Source organism: Epinephelus fuscoguttatus, linkage group LG23 (genome assembly GCF_011397635.1).
Source record: "Epinephelus fuscoguttatus linkage group LG23, E.fuscoguttatus.final_Chr_v1".
Classification (NCBI taxonomy): Eukaryota; Metazoa; Chordata; class Actinopteri; order Perciformes; family Serranidae; genus Epinephelus; species Epinephelus fuscoguttatus.
Window position 1 is genome coordinate 21,526,419 of NC_064774.1, and position 21,068 is coordinate 21,547,486.

Genomic DNA, 21,068 nt, shown 5'->3' on the forward strand with positions numbered 1-21,068 from the left:
TTTTCTGTCAATGAAAAATGCACCCATGGTTTTGATCATTGATATTCATGTGATGTGTTTGTGCTAAGTCCATGTATGTAACTAGAAGCCAATAATCTGCTGTATATAACATGTAAGTATTTTCCTTAAAATTGGTTTGAGAACACCTGTTATTGATAGTGGTTTAAATTTTATTAAATAATACAGATAGTTGGGGTTAGCTAGGTCTAATCCATTGCAACACAAACTCTTTGACATACACTGGAAAGAATACAATTGTAGATATTACAAATGTATGGTATAATATATACCATACATTTGAATATAAGTCATTTTTTTTAATAGAACACATTTCAAACAACAGGTGAAACTCAATATGCTACAAATAAAAAGCAAAAACAGCAGACAGTATCATAGATTACAATAACATAAAAGATGAGCACATGTAAGATAAGAAGGAATTACATATGAACAGTATAGTGCAAGAAGGTATTACAATGAAACATGAATGAAAAAAGGATGGTATTATTAAAATGGGAATAATCACACTGATTCAAAGAAAAGTTCCACAAATTAACCACACAATTTAAACTAAACTAAAAGCTTGAGGAAAAAAAGACTTTTTAAAGTCTGCTTTTCAAAGAAGACACTGTCATTACAGACCTCAGTTCTTGTGGAAGAGAATTCCAGAGAGGAAGACTATGACGACTGAAAGCACCATAAGCTGATTTAGAATTTATACTTGGTATCCTGAGGAGACCTTTACTTGATGATCTGTTCCATGTGTAATAGGGTTGACTCAACAGATATTTTTCTCTGCAATATAAACATAATATATGGTATGGTAGAACCCAATCCCAGAACTCACTGGCCATGGTTTGATGATGATAAAGCCTCTTGGGGCTACGGCCAATATTTTGGGACATCTGGTCTAGCCAGCAGATATCTGGGCCAAGGCTTCCTTCCACGCCCCACTCATTGTATACAGTTTGATTAAAACTTGAGACAGATCCAGACAGCTCATCTCTATAAACAGATATCCGCATAGAATGTAGATAAATTCAGAAAAAAGCAAATGAAACCCTGAATCATCATCAAACGATAGCCGTTGGGTTCTAAGTTTGCAATGTGGCCGATGCATTCTGCCTGTTTTGCACTCCACAGAACTGTTTACCTGCAGGCTTTGCCAAACAGAAATCTTAGCGCGTCTGACACCAACAACTTATACCGTAACACCTCACACTATATAAATTAACCATTGATATATCCTAAACTAACTTGTATACAAATGTGTCATTTTTCAATGTAACATAAGTAACTAAAAATATTATATTGAATGGATGATGATAATTTATTTCAGATTTCCATACAGAAAATACACTCTCATTGCTTGCTGTGGAGTGAAAGCTAGGTTTGAGAGCATGTGTTTGAGTATAATTCCACATGCAAGGATGGCTTTTAAATGCTCAAAAACATTCAAAGAACAAAGTTATTAATTGTTAATATTCAGTAGCCAAGGTGTGTTTCCTAGCTGTGCGTTGCAGAGCACTTCAACTGATGCTCTGTGGAGCCCTTTAAGATTAGAGTAGGTGTACAAGGCTGGTCAGGTGGGGATGGGCTTTTTAGCCCAAGGGTAGTCCTGACAAATGTGCCACCTTTTAACGCTCCATTTCCTCTTTCTGTACAGGTTCCATCTTCCCTCTGTGTGTTTACATTATTTACTGCTACTTCATGGATGTTTTATTTACTGTCATGGGAAAGGTGAGGCTCCCTCACTTCTAAATGGCCAAAAAAGTGCTCTAATGGGTACTCTAGGCAGTTCAATAATCTATTACAGAATACTGGTGAGATGTTATTGGCTGAGCATAGACTTCTCTAACATTTTTTTTTTTTCCTGGCAATGCCAGTTTGTACTGTTGTATAGGCCAACTGTGTTGAATCCCGCTATTAGATCTGTTGTTACACTATCACATTCCACATTTTTGACATTTACCAGAGATTGCTGTAGGTTGAATGTACTATAATTGCACCGCCTCCTACACAGTAGTTTTTCTGGTAGCGAACTAATCACTGTTTGCTTTTGCCTTCACTTCATGGCTTACTTTGAATATCTTTGGAGGGAGATGGTGGTTGCAGCATTGTACAAGGGTAAAATGGCCTGTGTCTTTACAAAGAGGCTTATACGCATGAACACTCGACTCCATCAAATGCTTGTATAATTGAGTATGTGCTGCATTGGCTTGCACTGCTTTCAAGCCTTGTCTTTTGAAACATGTAATGCGCAAGAGAAGGACAGCTTGGTACCACCTCCACTCTGAAATCACGTCAAGCATGAAGGGTAAACAACATCTCTAAGAATATACTCAAACCCATACGTCAAAAATGTGTGTGCGGTATCTGAGAAAAGAGATGTGTCTGTAAAAGATGGCGCGCGTGTGTGTGTGTGTGTGTGTGTGTGTGTGGGCGAGCGTTGTGGAAAAGCCCAGCTCAAGGACTCTTTTTCAATTCCACATCTAAAGAACAGATAACAAGTAACAAGAGAGGGTATGATTGTGATTTGCATTACAGCCACAGTGTTACAAAACACAATGAACACAGTTCTCCAGAGAACAAAAACTATACACTGTGAAGAGTGTTTTCCAGATCATCATTTTAATCTACGACTAGGAGCACGGAGAATAATTGAAACAAGTTCTTCTCGTCATTTTTTTGGGCTTGTTTTTCATAAGAGTGTGGCCATCAGGTGCTGAAATCACGGTATCATTAGTCCCAAAGAAAAGAGCATGGAAGGGAGAAAGGGAGAGAACGTAGTGATACAAAAAAGGAAAGCAGAGTATTGAGATGATGTAAGTGCTGATGCATGCCTGGCGTTTGGGGACTAGGGACAGCAAAGTGCATTATTTCAGCCCCTAGGATGATCGAAAGAGTACACAAATATTTGTCATACAGCATGAGAGCAGAGGACGGCGGAGAATATCTGCAACATCCGTTACAAGGGGGCCTGCTATAGCCCTCTGAAGGGTATAATGGTCCCTGCGCTCCTTCATTCAATCTGTCTTGCTTCTCTTTCTAACTCTATCTCTATCGAAAGCTTCTCTACAACTTCACCACTACAGAAAAGCATACTGTAGTCTGTGATGTAGAATGTAGGTTCAAGAAGATACTTGTGTTATTTGTTTTAGTTACAGGTGAATACATTATGTTGTACCCTCAACACCTTTCTCTTTAGATGTTATATCAAGGTTAACGTTTTACAAGTAAGCACTTGGTTTTATGCTGATTTTTTTTTCAAACACCGGCAAAATCATGCTGGTGATTTAACTGCTGTACAATTTAATCACCAGCATGACCTCTGATCGTGCTGCTTTAGTTCTTTGTACAACAATAATCTGAACTGATTAAATGTGCTAATACGACACATTAACAGAACTGAGGTATTCTTAACTATGGTGTATAATGTCTCCAAAAGATCCTTAAAACTTATAACCTTTAGTTTTGGGCAGAATATCACAAAAAAAAATTGTTGTGCAGAGGGAACAAGAAATAAAACTATTTCTACAACACGATAAATATGGATTAAAAGAAAAAAAAAAAGGCAGCTTTCTGCTGCCGCCCAAACAGATGAAAAGCAGCTCACAATAGCTCACTGCCGGTTCATTTTTAACGTTGAACTCAGCATGATGAGTGGAGGTAGCAACAGAAATTATATAAATAAAGTAAAAAAGCATGCAAATTGCAAACACTTACAGATATAATGAAAATATCGTTTGAAACATCTGAAGACTAGACGAGAATCATATCACTTTTTCAAGTTTATGCTTGCCTGCTTGCTCGGAAACAAGCATAGATGGAGCAACTGCAGGTTGAATTCTAGGCCAAGCGACCAGTTTCATGGCGATATCAAATATCTAGATGTCTAAAGAAATGTGTCAATCAACTCCACAATCCCTTTCTTCTCCACAATCCCTTTCTTCTCCCTCCATGCGTATGCTTAGTATGTTATATTTCCATAAAGTACATAGCTTGTTTATCATTGCATTATGCGCATGAGAATCACATGCAAGACTCTGAGGCTATGGATACTAAAGCTGCACAAGTTGCAAGGATGGTGACACATCTCGCTGTCATCTGATATCCCAAGTTCTTGGCCACAAAATCCACAGGCTCTCTATTGTACAGTATGTGTTGCACTATCAACAACCAGTGGTAGCTGCAAGAATCTCTTTCCCAGCTCTATGTGAGTTATGTTGTGATACTAAACCTTACTTATAATGGCTGTGAGCAACCTGTTCCCCCTGGGGCACCTCTCTTCCCCATCCCTGTGTCAGCCCTGCTAACCTGATGGGAAAGAGAGTCCACTGACCCAAAGATGGATGCCACCATTTATGTCACCTGCCACCAGATCAGCAAACAGCAAAATTAAATTGCAGTAGCCAGGTTTCAACTAGTGAAAGGTAGTTGCTCTCCATATTTATAACAAAACATGTAAAAATAAAATACTCTGCACTAAAATACCAAGATGTGGACATTTACTGTAATTACCGTATTTTCCGCACTATAAGGCGCACCTAAAAGCCTTTAATTTTCTCAAAAACCGACAGTGCGCCTTATAATCCGATGCGCCTTATATATGGATCAATATTGGCTAATTATGGCTACCGTAGTCAGGGGGCGTCGCCGAAGTAACAGCGGTAAAAACGGTAAAGGGGAATTCCAGTCCCACACCACTTGTGTGTGTATAAAGACCCCAAAATGGCACCTTTCAAGAGACACGCTTACGACGGAGTTGTCAGAATGTTGGTTTGTATCCTATTAATAAAGTTTGACTGACTGACTTATCTGACTGTTTTGTTGACATTCCCTTTAGCACAGCTCCATCTAGTGGATGCATAACGCAACCCCAGCCACTACAGTAGTTTATATTCTATGCGCCTTATAATGCGGTGCGCCCTATATATGAAAACAGTTTTAAAATAGGCCATTCATTGAAGGTGCGCCTTACAATCCGATGCGCCTTATAGTGCAGAAAATACGGTACTGTGATATACTAAGCTTAAGCTACCAAACCGACGAAGTCTGCATCGCTGCCATGTACAGTTATATTTCATGGAAGGTGCAAGTGAGGCTACGGCATAGGGTACGGATCAACAATGCCGATTCAACGCAGAGGTATAACCCCCAAATTCCACCAGATGCTCGTTGGTCGCATCTGCGCTCCGGAACGGCAGCGGTGCCGATCCGTTTCAATTCTGGTCAATGTGTGTGTTTCCACCGGCTGCGGCTGTGCTGTGTTCCAGCTCCGTCACAACTGCGGCGCTCCGGAGCCCTTCGCAACAGATACACAGGGCTTCTATTTTTGCCGGATGCTAGAGCGCAATGCAGCAATTCAGCACAGAGATCGTGCAGGGCAGGAAGTCGTGCACAGAAACAAAATAAAACATCCGGTTAATTTTCAAAATACACTGAACAAAAATATAAACGCACCACTTTTGTTTTTGCTCCCATTTTTCATGAGCTGAACTCAAAGATCTAAAACATTTTCTATCCACACTAAAGACCATTTCCTCACAAATATTGTTCACAAATCTGTCTAAATCTGTGTTAGTGAGCACTTCTCCTTTGCCGAGATAATCCATCCCACCTCACAGGTGTGGCATATCAAGATGCTGATTAGACAGCATGAATATTGCACAGGTGTGCCTTAGGCTGGCCACAATAAAAGGTCACTCTGAAATGTGCAGTTTTGCTTTATTGGGGGGGGGGGGTCATCAGAAAACCAGTCAGTATCTGGTGTGACCGCCATTTGCCTCACGCAGTGCAACGCATCTCCTTCGCATAGAGTTGATCAGGTTGTTGATTGCGGCCTGTGGAATGTTGGTCCACTCCTCTTCAATGGCTGCGCGAAGTTGCTGGATATTGGCAGGAACTGGAACATGCAGTCGTATACGCCGATCCAGAGCATCCCAAACATGCTCAATGGGTGACATGTCCGGTGAGTATGCTGGCCATGCAAGAACTGGGATGTTTTCAGCTTCCAGGAATTGTGTATAGTTCCTTGCAACATGGGGCCTTGCATTATCATGCTACAACATGAGGTGATGGTCGTGGATGAATGGCACAACAATGGGCCTCAGGATCTCGTCACGATATCTCTGTGCATTCAAAATGCCATCAATAAAATGCACCTGTGTTCGTTGTCCATAACATACGCCTGCCCATACCATAACCCCACCGCCACCATGGGCCACTCGATCCACAGCGTTGACATCAGCAAACCGCCCCCGCCACGGCGCCTCACATGCTGTCTGCCATCTGCCCTGAACAGTGAAAACCGGGATTCATCCGTGAAGAGAACACCTCTCCAACGTGCCACGCCATCGAATGTGAGCATTTGCCCACTCAAGTTGGTTACGACAACGAACTGCAGTCAGGTCGAGACCCGATGAGGGGACGAGCATGCAGATGAGCTTCCTGAGACGGTTTCTGACAGTTTGTGCAGAAATTCTTTGGTTATGCAAACCGATTGTTGCAGCAGCTGTCCGGGTGGCTGCTCTCAGACGATCTTGGAGGTGAACATGCTGGATGTGGAGGTCCTGGGCTGGTGTGGTTACACGTGGTCTGTGGTTGTGAGGCCGGTTGGATGTACTGCCAAACTGTCTGAAACGCCTTTGGAGATGGCTTATGGTAGAGAAATGAACATTCAATTCACAGGCAACAGCTCTGGTGGACATTCCTGCAATCAGCATGCCAATTGCACGCTCCCTCAAAACTTGTGACATCTGTGGCATTGTGCAGTGTGATAAAACTGCACATTTCAGAGTGGCCTTTTATTGTGGCCAGCCTAAGGCACACCTGTGCAATATTCATGCTGTCTAATCAGCATCTTGATATGCCACACCTGTGAGGTGGGATGGATTATTGCGGCAAAGGAGAAGTGCTCACTAACACAGATTTAGACAGATTTGTGAACAATATTTGTGAGGAAATGGTCTTTTGTGTGTATAGAAAATGTTTAAGATCTTTGAGTTCAGCTCATGAAAAATGAGAGCAAAAACAAAAGTGGTGCGTCTATATTTTTGTTCAGTGTACAATACAGAGTGTTCATAGTGGATCATACTTCTCTGCACTACACCTTGAAAACTACATAATGGACAGAGGCAGGCCTGAAGTCAACAGGTCAGAGGTTTCCAGACGTCATTTCACCCTGCTGACACCATGGACGAGGAGATGTTAATCATGGACGTGCACCGAGATGTCTTCCTACTATTCCTCTGGTTTTGTGGTTCTGTTTATAGAAACTACATCTTGTTATATCGCGCGAATATGCGTGAATTCGCGAGATCTTGTGGGTCCTCGAGACTCCTGCTGTCCGGCGGAGCTGCACCGCTGCACACAGCAAATGCAGCCGTTGGGTGTTGACAGAGAGCGGAGCAAGCAATGGATAACCAGTGCTGCTGTTCTGCAACGCACACGCATCCAGTGGAATTCCGAGGTAAGCCGGCCTTTACACATCAGAAATACAAGCTTTCAAAATGGCAACGTGGCCAGTTTTCTGACACAAAATTAAGTCTCTTCAAACTTTAACTCTTACAGTGAAATTTCTCATGAGAAAGATTATGATGATTACATGCTGTGTGGATTGAATGTTACAAAAACCACTTGCAAGGTAAATGTATCAAATATTTCCCTCAATTGTGCCTAACTTAAATACTGTCTTATTCCTGGTGGCACAGTAGGATTGTTTTAAGATGCTATAATACGCATGATGAACATAATTAATATTGCACGTCACTTACTTGCTATGCTGACACAGACCTGTACTGTTGTTACTTTCTTTGTTTGAAATACTATGCCATGCTTGAGATAACAATGAAGGAACATTATGCTGCTGCACTCTGGTGTTAGAATCCCTGACGCTCATTAGTTTGTTAGCATGTTAGTTTTGAGGATAACAAATAAATGACTCAATATGGGATGATGAGTGAAAAGCTGCTTTTCATCAAAACTATTTAATTAATTGCTTATTAAATTTATCTTCAACACAGACCTTTAAATGAGTCGACTAATCAGGTAGGTTTATAACAGCTGGTTTGTAAATAGCATCTTAAAAGCTTTCTTTTAACAGCCTTTTAATAAAACTAATTGTTTACGGCCGTGTGTGTGAGTGAAAGCACATAATGAGTAAAAGTGTGGCCATGATAAATACACCACACATGGCAGCACAAACCATCAAACCAGAACTGTGGTTAATTCAAGTAGTGTTGACATTATCTAGAATTAGCACTGATAAAATGGAGCTTGTTACATTAAAAATAACTGTGTTTCTACTTTGTCACTCAGACAGCATTTTCGCATTAAAGACTCCTTTAATCACAGAGACTTTAAGCAATAATATTGGAGTCTGTCAACATGATATCTCTGATATTAAACCAGTCATTACATGTAATTAGTTTGAGAAAAGTAATATCTATAAGCTCTGGTAACTGTGCTTCCTGGGGCAACCTGTCAATCATTTTCAGCAGCTAATTAGTCATTCATTTTAAACAAATGAAAATTATAAATAAAAAAAATTATGGGATAAATGTTAGCACTTAATGAATCATCAAGAGATGTCATTCAAGAAGAAATTGTTTTGCAGACACAGTACAAAGGTACACTATATGTGACACGGGCTCTCTACTAGTCATTACAGCAGTTTCAGCTCTGTGTAAATCATTAGCTTTGGAGTGATGTTGCTCAGCAGACGCACCATCACTACACACGTAACAATGGGCTAAAGTTCATTGTCTTTCCCCTTTTGACTCAGCAAATATGTTGTAAGGATACCAACTTGTTTGAAATTCCTGATAAGCAGTCAGCTATAACCAAACTATAATGATGAATACTTCTGTTCCTCCTGTTTTTGTGTAACACAAAGGTATCCATTCAAATCCTTAATTGTCTTCACAGCTTCTTTATTGCCACTTTAAAAGCAGCCAGCCTGGAGACCAGTTTATTAAACGCTTTCAAATAAGATAAGCAGTTCTTACGGTGCTCTATTTGATCCACTACAGACAAGACAGGTGAAGGAAAACAGAGACAAGTGAACAGACACCCAGGCCTGAGCCCAAGCTAGCCTCGGGAGTAGAGAGCAAGCTACAATAACAACAACAACAGCGAGAGAAGAGAGGCAGCATCACAGGAGGCTTGGCTACAAAACATGTGTCCTGTTAGAGCAAACAAACTGTCAAAAACAACCTACCTCTTAGCTGTTTGGTTCGCACCCATCAGCACATCTTAGGGCCTACAGATGGATTTGACCGGTTTTAACTGCCGGCCTTTATGAGTCACGCAAAAAGCAACACTTTTACCATCTCTTTTCCGTTCTCCCTCCCTCTCTCACGCACACACACACACACATACTCCCTGCCTACCTACCTCTCATGTCGCTATGCGCTTTTACCTGGAGTCATAAAGTATGCAAATGACCTCTGCTGAGCCTGTCGAAGCGACTGTAGCCACGGTAATATCAGAGCCAGGAAGCACACAGGTGGTGTACATTGCACAGCATGTTCCCTTAAGCTCAGCCCTGTAGCAGAACACATATGTCTGCTCCTTGTAGTCTTGTCTAAGTTACCTGATGAGGCGAGGAGGGTGAACGGGAGCCTTGCCCTACATTCTGCTGGCCTTGTTTTTGCATTCATGTGTTGTGTAAGTTTGTCTCGCAGGGATTCTTGCATTAAACTTTGAAATTCAGTCACCTGTTGAATTAGCACAAATTATTCATGAGCTAATTAGTCCAAAAACTAATCTTTCTTTTTTTAATAAGTGAAGCGTCACTGAAGGAGGTCAGAAACCAGATGGGATCATGGGGGGTGTATTTATTTACTGTGACACGGAGCCGAGCTGAAAATGTTGATGATGTTGTTGATGATCAACTGAATGCGTCACATGGGGGAGGGGAGGGGAGGGGGGGAGGGGGGGGCAGCTAAGTGCAGCGACTGTAGGGTTTTATAGCAACTATATAATTTGGTAACAAGGGGGCTAAGAGTTTATTATGCTAGGTGATAAAGAATAATACCAAAGCTGCACAGGGAGGACATAATTATTTAGATGAGATGGGTGTTTAGACAGGGAATAAACAAAGAAGCCTCACACTGGATGATATTTGTGTTCATTAGTGTGTCATTCATTAATATGTCACCCCAAAACATTTTTTTTCTTTTAGACCAAAGCTAAACACAAAGGAATTATTAGTTATTATATGTACTTCAAACCAGAACAAGAGCTGATGACAAATCAACACAATCAAACAACTTCGCTAACAAACAAGAAATAACAAACAAAAATGTCTGCACTCCAGATGGCTTTTGCAGTTTCATTTTTTCCTACCCTAATGCTCTCCAAATACACTCTACTCCACCATACCCATAAATGCTCGAGCACAAGGGTCTTCAACATTTTTCCAGCCAAGGACCCCTTAGCTCAAAGAGACATGGGGCCGGTACAACCCGCTACGTATATTGTATAAAACTGAGTTGCAACTGAGATAATTCTCCCAACATTTTCTGGATGTTCTCTCATTTACGCTTGCCTAGAGCTGCTAAGTCAGCAGCAGTTGTAGCATGGCTAGGTGCATTAGCCTCAATCTCTCACTGGTGGTTTCAAAGGTGGACGGTACGTCAGAGTCTCTTGCTGGAAAAGTTACACAACGATCCATTGCCATTGCCATAAATGTTTAATAGCGCACAATGTTAGCTACCTAGTTCAACTCGCCGTCATGGATTGGTGCCACATTGTGCTTTTGCATTAGCTATCTTACAGATTGTGCAACAATTCATGGGAAACAAGCCTATCAATAATGTTGTGTACTGTACATTAAATTTAATGAAGAGGCCAATTTACCTTTGCCAATAAAATATTGGCTCCATTTTAATGTTTATTTTCAGACATAGTTCAACTTTTGAAGAAAAATAAATAAATAAAGCTCACCTTGGTTTTCTTACTCTGTTTTTAAATTGATGTACTTTTAATGTTGTTTTGTGAGTGGACCCCAGGAAGACTCGCGACCACTTTCTGGAAGCTAATGGGGTTCCAAATAAAGAATACTGATCAACCAATAACTGGCAGCCCCCCTGCAGTAAATGTACAGACCCCCTAGGGTGGCAGACCTCCTGTTGAAGACCCAGGCTCTAGCATGTTCTGACTGTGATGATCACTCACTCATGAACTAGATGGATTAGAGGTGATACCCCTACTGTAGGCCAACTGTTAACATAAGGTCTTTGGGTCATTTTTCACTTAGGTTTGATTTTTTTCAGTGTCATTTTTTCGGGAGGGGAGACACCCTACGCAGCCACCTATGTTGCCTATAGGAGGAACAGCCACTGGATACATTTTAAAATACCAATTTAAGTTGTGACAATTTTGAACTATTGAGTAAGATCTGAAAATACCAGCCAAATTTTCAAATATTAGTGCAGTGTTCCAATAAGGAGCTCTAAAAGCATGTGCACTTCTGTGGTCAAACTCTCGCCGTGCTCTGGCAAACTTCAAGAGGAAACTTTTCTGTCCCTCACAATCACCGAAGGGTTACTGTGACTTGTTCATGAGGTGTCGGTCCATACTCTCAATTAGTTACACACACTCACACTCATGGAACCCAGGTGAAACCTCAACTGCCCAAAAGTAATTGCTTCGCCTAATGAAGTGCTGCCGCTCGAAGGTGCCAGCGCGGTGGAGTACACCTGCTGTTCCCAGGTCAGTAAACCCTGCATTAGTCTAGCCATACTAATGAAAAACAAGGTGCACTTTTGCAACAGCACTACCTTGTAATTTGTTTCTTGCATACCTTAAGGAACAAATGATAATGGGAACACACCCTGAACCTGGCAAGACGAAATGAGCAAAGAGGCACCAAACTGAGCTGGATGACCATACAGTTAAGTAAAGCAAAGGCGCTGTGATAAAGCAGTCACTCCCTGTGGCAAATAGTTAATTTAATAGTTTCTATCTGACTAGCTCAACATCATGCAATGCATTATTTACTGTATTTGGTATTTCTGTGTAGAATGATGGGCAAGTGATTTCTTATTCTACAGAAGGAAGCAGGCAGAAAGCAGATAATTTACAGGCTGTACACATGCAACTGGATCAAGTGTTCCTGCGGACTGGATGCACAGCAAAATCAGCTGGGGCAAGTGGATCAAACTCTTTATCCACTCAAAAAAAGTGAGATTAGTAAAATAAAGCAGGGAGAAAAGTTGTCTCAAACCAGCTTATTCTACTTTGTTCTATACTTACTTAAATCAAACAGCTACAAGCCACCCACTGGTGCTCCAACTTTAACACCTGCATCATCATCTCACCACTCAACGCATTACAGAGCACTAATGTTTGCTTTGCTCTACAGTAAGTAAAAATATTCCTTACCACACAAGCTGGCGCAAAGAGTAACAAGCTTCTTTGCAATTCTTGCTGATTTTATTGCCTGCTCAGGGGAACTTGAGTTCACCGACTGACTTATTTATGTGCATCAAAGTTCAAGCTGGCACTATTACTTGGTTAGACCCCTGCGTCCTTGCATTTCAATCAATTTCAAAAGTACAAAATAAGGAAAATGATCACGCATGAATACCCAAGCAAGGATAGTCAATATCCCAGGCTGCTTACCAAGAGCAAGCCATATCAAACACCACGCAGGTCTTTCCGAGAGCCTGTGCAAGTTCGCTAGCCGATTTCCCTCTGCCCTCGATTTCTACAATTTCTGTCTCCCTGTTGATGAGGTGAGGGGTAAACACACAGGTGCTTGTTAAGTATGTTCATCCGGACAGGCCAGACAGCTGATGGACACTGGGCAGAGATAAACATTTGAAAGGCCTATAGGGCCACAGCTGGCATATTGGCTTTCGATTCTGTGTTATGTCTTCCTCGGAGCAGGTGGAGAGTTGTCCTGGGGAAGAGAAAACCACAAAAGTTGAGAAAAACAAATAACAGCCTTCCTCGACAGATGCTGTTGCCTCTTCCTGACTGCCGGCCATGGGTACAATTGTGTTTGTTTTGACTTCAGCCAGCGCAGCCCACACAGACTGTGCAGAGGCAGAAGACTTGTTCTTTTTTCTTTTCTTTTCTTTTTTTTCTTTCTTTTTTTTTTTTTTTAAACCTATGTAGTCTATTTTGACATCACCACTGTATGGACTGCAGTGAGAGCACGGTGTGAGAAAAACAACACCTTGAATTTCGGACTCACAAGGGCATTAGTTTCAAGCAGAAGAACAGTTTTGTTATTTCGAAGCCAATTCTATAAGATTCCTCAGATACATTAGGTCAACGTCTTTTCATAGGAGATGAGCAAAGTAAAAGCCTGAGATTTAACATTCAAGATTGATCAAGAAGGGAAAAAAAATGACTTGGCCACTACCACAGAAAGCTAAATTCAGTCCCTGGTAGTGCTGCGTCCAATCTCTTTTTTTTTTTTTTACTACCACCCAACTCAACCAGAGGTAGCTGCCGTGAATAGGTAGACCTGCAATAACAACAAGGAAACAACATATATTTTGACAAAGTAAACGCCATTTGAATTGACAAAAATCTGAATCACACATTCAATGGTCAAAAAAAGAACTGTTGTTCTGTTCAATACTCCACTGCCTCATTTGACAGGTTCAAATGGAGCTTTACAATTTTCCACCTATGGCAACACATCTAACTAATTCCACACAATGCTTCTCAGACAGCTCTGTGTCAAGATCAAGATCATTTTGGATCAACGTAGAGAACAGCAATAGCCTAGTTTACTGAGGGTAGCAGGGCATGCAGTAGATCAGAGTAACAGTGCATTTTACGAATGCTCCCCACTGGGATATTTGCAAAGAGCCTGTTGCACTTAAACGCTGCAACAGGCCATTGAATTTTGAGCAAGGAAGTTATTGTGAGATGCTAAAAAGCTAGTCAATGGCACTGTGAGTGGAGGTTATTTTGTCACAAACACACACACACACACACACACACACACACACACACACACAGTGAATCCTGAATAAGAATATATCATTACAGACCTAACATTCAAACTGCGTACAAAATTTTCAATTAAAAGTGGCAAAACATTTGATATGCCATGTAGGGAGAGACTCACTTCAAAGTGGGATATGTCAGTCTAATCAAAATCTCAAGGACGACAAATTACATTCTGGTATTCTGTGGACAGGTTGGACAAGGTTGATATTACACAGCCTTCTCTCATTTCTGTGGTGAAAAGCAAGTGAGGGATCATATCTCGTCACTGCAGTAGTTCCTCCTGACGATTTTAACAGCCATCTACACATAGGAACAGAATCTGTGGGGCTATCGTTACCATATTACACTGTCCAGCTACCTGCTGACAACTAAAAATAATCAGCTGGTGACTCCATGTGCATCAGAGGAAGCACACGGTTGCCTCCACCCTCCCTGGGCCAAGAGTGGGTGTTCGCAGTGACACATAATGCAGTGTTTGGGAAACTGGCCCTACCAAATTAGAGAGGTAAAAAATCTGATTTTTCTCCTTTGTGCATGTGGACAGACCATGAAAAATGGGCTAACAGTCCGCCAGGCCACAGCCAGGTGTGACACCTGCTGCCACACTGGCATACAGAACCACAGACACAACTGTGCCAACCCAGCTATTTGCCAGCATATTGATGGGGCCAAAGTCAGCAATGGTATCATCTGCAGTGGTTGGTGCTGCTCCATCAGCTTGGCTGGCTGGAGCACTCACTTGTATTGGTGAAGATTTTCATTTGACTGGAAGGTTGTTAACAAGTCTTTTGGGATCTCCTGTACGTAATTCTGACTAAATATGAGTATGTTATCAGTAACTACATTGGATGGTATTGACATTTGTTACACAGATGGCCTTGATGCTTGCCTTTGACTAAAGTAAGAAGAAGTGCTGTATCAGTGAGCATACATTTTACACAAATTAAGGATATTCTAGTTTCTTTTCAATGCCCTAAATCAAATGGAATGCTCAGTAACTCTATAATTTGATGCCTTTGGTGAAATATTAATGTGTTTTACATTTTTCAAGGATAACTGAATTACAATCATCAGGGATGGGCTTGTAACCATATGGGAACTCTCTTCGACCTGTGTGATGAAGAACTCTTTCAAATAAGGAGTATTAGTGCCAACATCTACCTTACTGTTCCAAACTTTAACTCGAAGAAATATTTCCAAAATATAACACATCATGCTGTTTTATTGTCTTCATTTTCAAAACAGGGAAAAGACAGTCCAACATTTGCAAAAAAGATAAAAGCAGCACTAATGAGAATTTCTGCTTTTTTATCTGTATCCCTCATGGAAATATAAACTATGCTTCACTGTGGAATTGCATGTCTGTGTTATCTGTAAATACCTCATTTTCAGTTTCGAAACAAAGTTCAAACAAACAGGTAACTCAACAAGGACTACGATAAATAAAACAAGATATTTAAATTTCTATTTTAACCCAAATGACAAGCCATCTACCACAAGGTTTCATAAAGTGTGAGAGAACATTTGACAGGGCACATCAAGGTCTCATTTTCACAGGGATGAAGACTGCATGTGATTGCTAACCTCAGGACCCATTCACCTGACAGTCAATCTACCGAATGCTAATAATACAGTTATTTGTTTTTGTTTTTTAACAACTGCTAACATCCTTTTGTCCAATCTGCAGCCACATCTGTCTTTTGTGGACTGTTAACACAATTCATGTTGTTCTCACAGAATGTGCAGTCAATTAACTCATATTAAAGTCACATTTTCTTTACATACAAGCTTACCCAATACCAAAATTATAGATCCTGCTTGCACACAGAATACCAGAAAAGAAAACCTAACCTCCAAAACCTTAAATACAGAATAAAGCCTCTACTTCTGCAACAACAGCAGCTCAAAAGCTATACTGAAACATCTGGTAAGTATTTCTGAAGGAACAAATCATTGAAACACTGAGATTATATGATTTAAGTTGCATAAAATAGTCCAGGTGCTGAAGTTTTCCAAATAACATGAAGATATACAGTTAAAAAGGGACTTTTTGGATTGATTTTGTTCAGTATGAACACAGAGAGTGTATTGATCAGAACAGAACTGTACATTTTTGTGTTCTTTTTCCCTTCTGTGTCTTTCAACTGTATGTGTGTATTACATTTGTACACATTTGGAACCAATGGCCATATATGTTAGATTTTTTTGTTGATCACTGGCAGCAATTTCATGTTGCTAATAAAGCATTTACTGCAGCAATTCTGTCATTTTCAATTTTTTTCCTACTGTACAGTCATTTAAGTTTGCAGAATAAGAAAACTTAATTATCAAAATAAGGGATTCATTATTGTCGATTGTATGCAGGTGGAAATGAAACATGAAAAGTAAAGCAGTTTTGTAATGCTGTCAGTATTTTCAAAGTTGCACTTTGAGTTACTTGATGTTCCTCTTGGGTAGAAAACATACTAGTATTTGAAAGACTAATATATTGAGTGTGGTTTGCCCTGTTTTGATAGAGTTGATGTATGTGGAGAGAGTTATTTTACATTTTGAAATGTTGAGTATGAATTTAATGAGCAAAAAAGAAGAAATTTAACTATTTGGCTAATTATGTGATGTAGGTTTGTTGCTGTGTTAAGAGTTTAGGTAGTAAGTAAAAGCATAGGTAACATCTAACGCCTGTTAGCAATGGTAAAAAAAAAAAAAAAAAAAAAAAAATTCTCACAATAGATACACAAACACAAAAGTAACAGGATGATTCTGCACACTGCAAATTGCACTAGTGTAACTTATTGCATTCATTTACTTAAGTACACTCATCCTTGAACCTTAACCCCAACCTTGAGGCTTATCTGTCCATACAGTGTGTCACTGAGGCGTAGCAGATAGATGCACGTGCCCACATCTGTGTGTTTTTATCTGTCCAAGGCTCTCATTTCAAAATGCTAATCATATAGAGCTTCCCTTAACAAGTCCTGCATGCTCCCAGCAGGTGACAACTGCTGCAGCTGCGGAGTGGACATTTTTTCCCCCCGAACAACACATTGCAAAAAAACGAGCAAATGAATAAGTAAATATCTAAAAAAAAAAAAAAAAAAACATCTGCCAACTGGGTGACATCAAGTGACCTCAGCCCTAAATTTCCCCAGCATGATAGAGCTTATTGACCCCGGACTGACTGTTGGTTTTAAGCATATTTTTTTCTTGCTCGCGCCCATGCAGCACATTTAGATTCGGAGAAAGTGGGAAAAGAAATGGATTCGTGACACGCAAAAAATACTTTAAGAGATAAAGAAGGTTTGTAAAAGGGTTATTTGTTCTTATTTTAAAAATAAAGTCTCACATTCATATTTCAATTCAAGTTGTTCAGTGGTTAAGGGACCACAGAGGAAATGCTCAGCCTCCCTTTGGCTTTACTTTTGAACACATAAATGGGGTTTGTCTGCTGATCTGTAGTCATAAGGCTATACAAGAACCAGAGATAGAAACTAGAATAGATGTTCACTTTAAGGGCACTTAATAAACGTTAAAATTTTCAAAAACGTGGTTGCTTGGTTGGTTGGGGATGAACAGATAAGAATACCAAGATCTACAACACTAAATCCAAGATTTAATAACAGAAAAAGTAACTTTTTCCCCGTCAAAAAATACCTCAATTGGCGATACCGCTTTATATATTAGCGTTGTTTTTAAAAATTCAAACCTGAATGAAAGACGAAAAATCCAAGTCCCTGGCAGCTAATTTGACATTTCTTGCAGAATGTTGAGAATTTGATGGATAACAGAGAAAGCAATTTGTGGGGAAAAAGAAAAAAAAAATACACTGTAGAAAGTTTTTCCACTTCAAAATGTCCAGTTTTTACTTGTGAACAGACTTGAAACAACAGCTAGGCATCATTGGTATATGAACATTGGGGATGTTTAGTTGGCAAAGATGAACGCATTATTGCAGGGAATGCACACATCTTTAACAGATCATATCAACAACTCTATTCCTGCAATCTGTTGAATCTATTAGTGGCCAGTTTGAGTTGGGGCCCAGGCAATTCTGGCTCTGCTGTGGTCGACATAATCATTTTGACAGCGACGTCAAGCCTGTTGATATCCCATTCATCAGCCTCTGAAATCATTCCTTCTGCTCCACAGAAATTGTGAATAACAGAAAATATATTTTGGACTTATTTTAACCACTAAACAAACAATATCTGTATGCTAGATATTGGAGGCAAGTCTTCATTGCAATCATTATTATTATTTTAAAAAGCACATTTAGGTGATTATTAAGTGCTACCATCAAATGTCAGATACGTCATTAATAATATGGGATTGAATGTTCCAAAGTACATTATATAGAACATATAGTAGAGTACTTTCAGGCGGGGGACACAACATAAACACCTTTATAGTGTGGTGCTCATGATGTTACAATGTAGTGAGTGTGTTTGGAGGGTGAAAATTTACATTTATGCAATGTGGAGGCTGTAGTTCAAGGTTTTGAATCAGACTGCATTGTGTTCCGGTGTTCATTTGATTTGTCAAGGTAGAAGGAATCTACATTCATCACCAACCCCCGATACACAACTTGAGGCCTCAAGAAAGACATACACAGAGGTGATTCAGCACCTCCCAGACACAGTGTTCTATACATTATAAGCGTCACAGTGGTAGCATTTATTGCAGGGCTGTTGTACTGGATTGCATTATTTTGTACTGAATGTTCCAGTTATGTCCACCCCCTGTATGTCTACTCCCAGTGACGTTACCCACAATGTAGAGTGCTTGCAATTCATTTCTTTACAAGGCAAAATAAAAACGACTGAATGTGTATTGATTACTGCCAATTGAAACAATTAGAGGCAGGCTTCTTGTCCCTGGTCTGTCCACACAGCCCACCTGCCAGAATAAAATGCATTTCTGGAAAACATGGAAACGTTCATGGGTGTCATACCAATATTTGTAAAGTTACATAGATCTAATTACATGTATATGACCTGACTTTGTCATCTGAAGGTGGAGGGGATGGTGGGTGGTGTGACACCTTTGAGTGACCGTTGCCAACAGCAAAACCGACTGTTTTTTAGCAAGCCATCACTGCTTTTCCAGCAACACAAGTGCTCCCAAACCAGGGTATTTTAAGCCAAAACATGATCTTCTCCAAACTGTAACCAAGTGGTTTTGGCGCTAAACATGACTACACGTTAACCACAGCTTTTGCATATTTGCAACACAACAATGTATATGCATGGTTTGCAGAAACGTACAATACCAACATTTATATTGGTGATTAGGTTGCTCTGTAATGTGCTTAAAAGTCTCTGTGACATGTGGCGTTAACAGAACTTAGTATTTTCAAGTGTTTTCAAAGGATCACATAAATTTAAAAGCTGGCTGAGGTCACTGGACGTTTTGCGCTCCAGACCCTTATTAAAAGTACAAGTGCTGTTAGGCATTCACTGAAGCATGCCTAAACAGAGGAAACTGTCAAAAATGTTCCACATCACATCAGCACACAAAGGCACTCTTGGTCCAGGGAAGTAATTATTTGCAGTGAATGGCCACATATCTGAAGCCTAGACAAAGAATGGCCGGAGTGATTGTTATATCTGGTGTCTCAAAGAGATCAACCCGTGTTTTGTTAAAATAAACCTCACCTAGGTAATGAAAAACAGGCTTTGACATATTGTAAGCTGTCACTGAAAGTCAATGAGGTAAAACATGTTACTTACTACGAGACAAAAACCAAAGGCTCTCAAATATTGCAAATATCAAGGGTGCACACTGAGGAATAGAAGCAGGTAATGGAATTTCAGTCTTCTATTGGTTAGGGACACATCACAGATCGACTCGTTTGTAGTCTCTATCGTTCTTTTTCTGGCAGTTTATTTTCATCTATTGTGTGAGTGCCTTTGTTCAATATCTAATTATGTTACCAAAACTGATAAAAATAGGAGTCCTGGGCCTGGAAGATGGGACACCATGTTGAGGGGAGAAAATGGATAGTCTGATTATCAGCACAAAATTACATTTAGATTCTCCCTTTACTCAACATAAAAAGTACTCACAATTCATAAGGTGCTATTGTGATGATACTGGATCTGAATGGACAAAATCTAAAAGGGGCCTATTTTTCTACAGTGTATACAACTTAGAAATTGACATTATTTATCATACTGTAAAGCCTTCAAAGTGAATTAGTGTTTTAATTTGGTGAGTAGTGCGCTATGCCCAATGTTTATGGTTCCATGTCAAAGAAAATGGCAGAGTGCTAATGGTAGGCCATGTTCCCAGAGTAAGCACTCAACCAGCTCAGACACAAATGGACATGTATTAATGGCAATTAGTACAACCGTCAAATCAGATGTTAACACGCTTCTTTACGGTTTTCAGAAGTGAGGCACAGAAGATGATGTTTTTCATTTAGCAAATCAATTAACCTTTTCAGTGGTCACGTTTTATTTCAACGCTGTCAAAGACAATAAAACGAGTTAAAAAGATGTGGTGGTGGCTCAAGGAAAAATACAGTTAACACCTACAGCTTTGACAATTAGGCGTGCTGAGAAGCAATGCTGATTATGCTTTCATACATTTTGTTGTGTTAGCTGCTTACGCTGACAGAAAAAGGTCAAAGAAATTATGTGTGGAAACCTTTAATTTAGTTTCAGCTATGTGGAGGATCTACGCTTTCAATTACCACACAAAAACGAGTTCAGGACAGTGAGGGTACCTTTGCACAAATTTCTTTCTATCTTCCAATCTTTACATCTATTGCATTATGTCAGGCATCTGCCGTCACGTTCAAAAGACAGCAGTGTAATAATCTAAAGCATTAAAAGGAACACTTCACCCACAAAATGATCATTTGTATGACAATACGTCCCCGCGTTTCCTTAAATTTGTGAAGACAACGCATGCCTCCGTGGTGAACGAAGAATCCAAAACCTGAAATAGTTATTGGTAAACTGTTAATCAACAGCAAAACTATATTGACACATGCATTTACAAACTCTCACACAACTCCTGCAGTATAATCCAAGCCTTATTCACTCATTTTCGCTAAAACCTTACAGAAGTAGGGTTTTTAACAGAATGCG

The 21,068-nt window shown here is 40.1% G+C and overlaps 1 protein-coding gene across 4 annotated transcripts in view; it reads right to left on the minus strand.

Moving 5' to 3' along the window:
• LOC125883941 (phospholipid-transporting ATPase ABCA1-like) overlaps positions 1 to 21,068 on the minus strand; it is a 255,956-nt gene that overhangs the window by 201,329 nt on the left and 33,559 nt on the right. For 3 of the 4 annotated variants that reach the window (XM_049568608.1, XM_049568605.1, XM_049568606.1), the window contains exon 1: positions 9,221 to 9,352. The exons of the other annotated variant lie outside the window; for it this stretch is intronic. The gene's annotated coding sequence lies outside the window, so the exon portion shown is untranslated. Of the gene's footprint in view, positions 1 to 9,220; positions 9,353 to 21,068 lie in introns of those variants that run through there. 4 annotated transcript variants of the gene reach the window in all.